Raw genomic sequence first — 6,910 nt, 5'->3', positions numbered from 1 at the left:
AGTTTCCGTTGGCTGTCATAATCATACAGGGTGAATTTCACAATTTTATTATGAAGAACCTTTTTTATTGCTTAGATCTGAGAAACCGTGTACTGATTGATACGAATTATTACGTTAAGGATCTAGTCTTTGATATATACGTTTAGGATCAATTACTTTAGTGTGTGTTACTGTGTGTGTTGAGAGAATATTTTGGCAGAGTAACGACACTTGTGTAATAATAATCATAATTGTTAATTTACTTGAATACATTACAGGGGTATATTTAGGAGATGACCACATTCGTTATACACGCCATAACGAATGAGTGTTATTTGCTATCATACGTTAAACTCCTATACATTACTATAACAAATCAGCACATTCGTTGTTCACATTTGTTAACATAACTAACGAATGAACAAGAGTAAACATGGGGACTCATTCATTATTAGCTACTCTAACGAATGAGCCGTACACTATGACGAATATGCAATACATCTACCTGTGACAACCCCAAATATAGGGCTAAATTTTTTTTATCAATAGATACCGAACAGAGTTTTGGTCGAATCGAACCGCATGTCGATAGGCTTGGCCAAATAAAAACATAACGAACAGTGACTAGTTTAATCGAAACGAACCCGAGCCTGATAACTCGAAAATTTTAAGAAACAATCCAACAATTATTTAATCTTACTAGGTATCCAATATATATAACACAAACATCGAACGACATTCTATATCATGTCCGGTAACCGAATCAAATGAAACAAAAGCCGATAAACAAGAATCGTGATTTGTAGTACAATCACCTACAATATATTCCACATGATTTTCATACAAAGACCAGCCCCATTGTAAATATTTAGAACATTTTATGTATAATAACATTAATAATAATAATAATAATAACAACAAAAGATATTATATCTCAAAATCCAAAACAAATCCCTGCAGCCCAATTTCCCCCATTCACGTTCCAGCAACTCCCTTCCCCCAATCAGAGCCTATGCATGCCTTTAGTATTCCAAGAAATTCTTTGATCAAATCTTTCCCACTTCTCAATTTAAATCAATGTTATCATCTTTATTCCTACAAAATCTTCAAAGCAAACTATCTGTTATCTGCTTCTCTCTCTGTCTCTCTGCTGAAGATTCTGAACCAGCCAAGGAGCATCCAAAATCTGGTAATCCAGTGTTCTACTATTATTCTATTCCGATTCTGAACCATATTCGATTGTTGCTATTATTCTGGTCGCTTACAACACCCATATTCTTCGTGCGTCTCTCTTTCTTGCTCGTGGAACCAGTCCAAGAACAAGGAATCACGCTGCTCGTGAACCCCTAACGTACACCAGGTACCACAACCCATATTAGTTCATGTTCGCATATTATTCTAAGTATTGGCTCCGTGTTAAACCCGCATGTTAAACCGTGATCGAATAAGTAAATAAATTTGCTTAAAATTTATCTAAACATATTAATAAATCTGAGTTAGAGGGTAAATTAACTTTCTGATTAAGCTCAAAATTGTAAACAAAAACTATGGTTTCAACCTAACAAACCGCGCCAAAAACTGAACAGTAAAACCTCGTTTAAATAACCAGAATCCGCATAACATAATTCTGGCCTGGAATCATAAAAATCACATATCATTGCAGTCCCAATACCGTGGTCAAAATAATGGCCATTCGGTTATTCGTTTAAAGACAAACTAGTTCGAAAACCGGATAAATATGCGACTTTTTAACTTCTGAACTGTTAGCATAGGTTTCAGAAGTTAAAAGTATCTCATTTTTGTCCTTAAACCTGGAAAAGAACCAAACCCAAAAGCTAACAATAAACCGTCCGGTAACTCGTTTAATAGATAAACAAGTTTGAAAACCGCACCGACAAGTGACCATTTTAACTTCTGAATTTTAACATAAATTCCAAAAGTTTAAAACAGTAAAAATAAGCCCAATAAGCTGCACAAGACCAGCCCCGAAAGTTTACAACAACCGTATATTAAAAACCTTCTAAACCTGTATTTTGCAACTCGTTTAACTAAGAAATACGCCCGTAAACCTAAATAAGATTATAACATTATTATACAGCTTTAAAAATGATATTTTGAAAAATAACAAGCTTACCCGAAACTGTTTTCACGAAAACTCGCATTAAAAACCGAACTAGAAGCCAAACGGGGCGAAACCGAGTTCGTTAGCATTAATACAGCCAAGAGTATGTTTTTAAAACCCATGGAATGTAAAAACAACTTATTTTTATGTATCATAACTAGTCTTAAGTGGTTTGATGACCAAAAGTGGGGTTTTGTTTAAAAGGGTATTTTTGGAACAAAGAATCAAGTTAAACCGAACTTCCAAATATTATGAAACCGAACCCTTAAAACAGAAGCTTATAATTTTAAAAAGGTAAAAATAAGCTAAGATATGTTCAAGGGAAATCGGATTTACTAAACGGGCCCGTTTATAATCTTTAAAGTGTTGTTTCGTTTAAAACCGAACGAGCCGGTTTTTAAGACTAAAACGCTACAAAAAGGTAAGATTCATATTTTTCCAGAAAATTTTGTTTAAAATAATTAATATATATGTATAAAACATTTTATGGAAAAACAACACCTCTTTGGTCAAGATTTGACATTTAACCGCTAGTTGCGGTGAACCGACATAAACCGAACGGGCAGTTTCAAAAATACAATAATATGAACATTCTGATTTTTTTTACACTAAGTATATTTTAATAAAGTTATAATTTTAGTGTTTACTTATTTTCCTAAAATTTACCAAGTCCTAAACCCGGTTTTCACCAAAACGACTGCTAAACGAATGTTCGGGAACTAAGTCCTTACATCACCAAACTTGCTGAAATCTCAGATCTGAAAATAATACATTTTTGAATACCTTAATATTCTGGAAAAATTGGAGTTTTAGTTATAAGGGAGTTTGTTTACGAAAACCACATTTTAAAGGCTTGTCGTTAAAAACCGACAACATCGATAACTACCTATGTTGTTAACTTTTGAAAACCCGAGGCCTGATGTTTCCAACCAGAAATGACATGCTACTGATGTGAATAAATTATATAGTTCATGGTCATATGGTAACCCGCAACCGAACATAAGGCCCGAACTTTCTAAATATAGAAACTTTACTAAAACCCGGTCAAGTAAAACGAGATTATTGACACAATTAGTAGTTAAACTAAATACTTGAACACACATAAAAACATTATAAATTGTATAAGAGTAAGCTTTCAATAAAAGGAAACTTTATCCACCGGGAACTTAACACTTGGGCCACCACTTAAATTTAAATACTCGCTTCACCATTGAATCTTTATTGAGGTTAAAACTAGTTGAGTTAAGTATTTATAATTCGTTATTTACCATAGGAACCACCACTTTCGGGAAGTCAATCGTTGATTTACTTGGAGCATTCGGTAAGTCTCGTGCGTAATCCCTTTTTACTTAAATTTTTGGGAACTAGTACATACTCCTAAACTTTTTATATGGTATGGAACTATCGGGGTGTTTTACTGCTAAATTTTGTCCTAACTTTTACACAATCATTAGCCCGAGGGGATGGGCCGAAGGCTTGTATGGGTAGTACTATTTGGGAGACCCCCACGCACAGTGACCCTATGTTGAATAAACCACACTGAGATCTGCGGATCGTTGCGGCATATAACCTACGTGTTTGATTATTGCTTTTAGCAGGGCGATAATCTGGGACGGTATAACTTCTAGTATGAGTTGGGGATGCTTATGTTAGTTGCAGGTTTGATTTTAGACTTGATACGTGATATACTATGATGTGTCAACTTTATTATTATGTGTCTTAAACTCACGAGCTCACCAACATTATGTTGACGTATTTTAGTATGTACTTTTCAGGTAACTTAGCCATTGGGGAACAGAATCAGCCCTAGTCGCCTTAGTGAACCGTAGAAGCCTTGGTTTTCAAGAATAAAGTAATGTGGTCATAGAAGACTACTTGATAAATAAGATGTAATCGTTAGATGACATCCTACACTGATTAATGGTGTTAGGAACCTAAGACAATTTAAGGGTCATGGTGACCCGTTCGCTTTAGTTGTACCTTTGAATTTGCAAACTCTTAGCATATTATGAATTTCCTTTAAGTTTATTTATTTTCCGCTGCTCATGGTTGATACCAGTCGGTCACGACTGACACCTCCTGGGTCGGGTGTGACACTACCAAAATACCCCTATACTTTACATAAAAAGACCAAAATACATTAAGCAAAGACAGAGACGCATAAACATGTATCAACAAACTCCCCGTCATCTCAAGCTCTTTGACTTCAAGGCTTGAACCTGTTGGTCTTCCAATCAGCACTGCTATGAATTCTGAACACATGTTGGAATTGGATTGCCAATTCATTATCTCTTACGTTTGCCCACCTGATCCAGTTCTTATACAGATCCTTATTGTCAGACTCAGATAAGTTAACCAACCACATTGGATCGATAACCCTAACGAACTCCATCTTTAAATCCAAGCCCAACACAATCACGACTTCATCGGTTTTGTTATCGTAGTACCACCTGTTGAATTTCTTGTAAAGAATTTGTGGAAAAATCTTTACATGAAACTTCTTTAACGTCTGAGGTGGCTTTATTTTAGGCACCAATATTCTCCAGCAAGTTCTTGGATCAATCTCGTCAATATATTTCCGTGTCGGCACCTGCGGCTTGAAGAACCTGACTCCATAGTTTACCCCGTGCAAGAGATACCTATGGAACCAATCCGCCGTCTGGTTTTCACCACAATTCATAATTGGCTAGTATACGGACATCCCACCTTAGCAATGGAAGGACATCAGCAATACGTTGAAAGTATTGAATGCCGTGCTCCCATTTAACTATACATATATTAAGCTCCGAGTCGCACATCCACGAGATAATATCGCCTTTCACCGTCTTTGAAGCAATAAACTTCTTCATTTGATGAGCTGTTGCATGAGCTTTCAATTGCATATCGTCTTCTTATTCAACATACCTTAACACCTCAACAATGTTGTTCGTCCTTGAACTATTGTGTATAAACATCCCATCATCAGAAGTTCTTGTATTGGCATCATTTACTTTTCTCTTTACCTTTTCCTTAACCTTATCCTTACTCAAACGCTCTTCATTTTAATTAAGCAATATTACAATCTGTTCTTTTGTCAATGAATGATCAACAAGTTCTCCTTCTTCAATCTCATTATCGTCCACCATACTCATCACCACACCACAGGTATCAACAAATAAGACCATGTTTACCTTAACAGCATTCACAGGTTACACATTAGTAGAATCGTGATAAACTACTATATGCTTCCCCTGAATCACCTTTAGTCAAACCCCCACCACGACCAGATGTCAATGTACCAACACCTGGTTGCTGATCACCTCTATAAACTGCTTCAAGATCTTTCTCATCATCTTTATCCTTCAATTTCTTTAACATGTGTTCTTTACAAGTCAGTTGAACAATAATCTCTTCCTGCTTGGCAATCTTCCCCCCTAAGTAGTAACCGGGGCTCTCAATTCCTGGTTTTCAAGCTGAACATATGACAAATGGCTCTCTATTTTGCGCTGATCTACTCGCATATGTTCTTAAAATAACCTATCAGACGTCATCTGATTTTCTTGTAAGTGAATCAGATTCGGAAACTGATTCATCTGTTGTTGAATTGGCAAGTTGAAGAATGGCGGATTCACCGGATGCATAGGACCTTAAGGATGATTGAATGACATAAAAGCAATGTCCGGACATTTCATCGGTCGTGAAGAAAGAGATGGACTTGTCGTTGTTATGGTTTGCTTAGGAGATGGCATCGAAGATAACATAGATTGAGGAATCGATGCAAATCTCGAATCAGTAGAGGCTGTCGTCAATAATGTAACACCCGGGGTACTCACAAGAGTAGTAACCACCGACGCTTGCGGATTAGATACATTAGAAGTAGATACAACAACCCGTGGAACTTGTTATTTTGGATCTTGTATATCAACACCTGAACCTCTACGGATTCTCCTTTTTGTTGGCTAATCAACTGCAACCATTTTCCCCTTATGTTTACGCTCAACAGCATCATAAGCTGCACCACCTAGACCACCATGTCCACCATCACCATCATTACCATCACCATTGTTCCCACCTTCACCACCTTGACGTACGGAATCTGAATCATCGTGGATCCAATGATCATCATGTGGAGCTTCATAATTTGCTCGAGCAATGTGACAAATTAAACTCTTGAACATCAGTTTTTTCTCAATGGTTTGTCCATGATATGTCCTCACACGCCTCTTGTGTCTTCGTTCATATGCTCAAGAACCAACATATATTCAGAATTCTCTGTATCTTTCAACAAATTCGGCTCCAAATGGTTAATGATCAGCTGTAAGAATCTTGGATACATTAAGAACTTGTTCTTCACGTAACGTGTAGTATAGTTATCCTTTAGGTGATAAAACACCATATCAAAAAAGTTTAACGGCTTATTGAGTACAATTGAAACAAAAGTCGACTTCAACGAAATTCGACACTCATCAAATCCACTATTGCGTCCACCGAAGCAATGTATAAGCACGTGTAGTAAGTACTTATAATGCTTACAAAGATAGGCCTTGTTGTATTGAGACCTCAACAGACCACCTTTATACTTTAGTCATACAAACAAACCCATGATCAAGTCTTTCTCGAATTCACACCTGTCATCATCGGTATCCTAAAACTGTAGTACTTTACATATAAACGCCACATCGATAACAATATTCTTATCTTCAACCTTGGGTTCAACATGATTCTCTTCTAGAATGTATTTCGCCGTGTTCCAGAAGGATTTGATGATGCTAAAATAGATAGGTACACTAGCATAGATAACATAAAGGATTTTTGAATGCTTGAGAAATG

Source organism: Bidens hawaiensis, unplaced genomic scaffold (assembly GCF_021521415.1).
Source record: "Bidens hawaiensis isolate Kalapana, Puna unplaced genomic scaffold, B.hawaiensis_p1.1 tig00027101_1, whole genome shotgun sequence".
NCBI lineage: Eukaryota > Viridiplantae > Streptophyta > Magnoliopsida > Asterales > Asteraceae > Bidens > Bidens hawaiensis.
Note: the sequence above shows the minus strand (reverse complement) of the source record.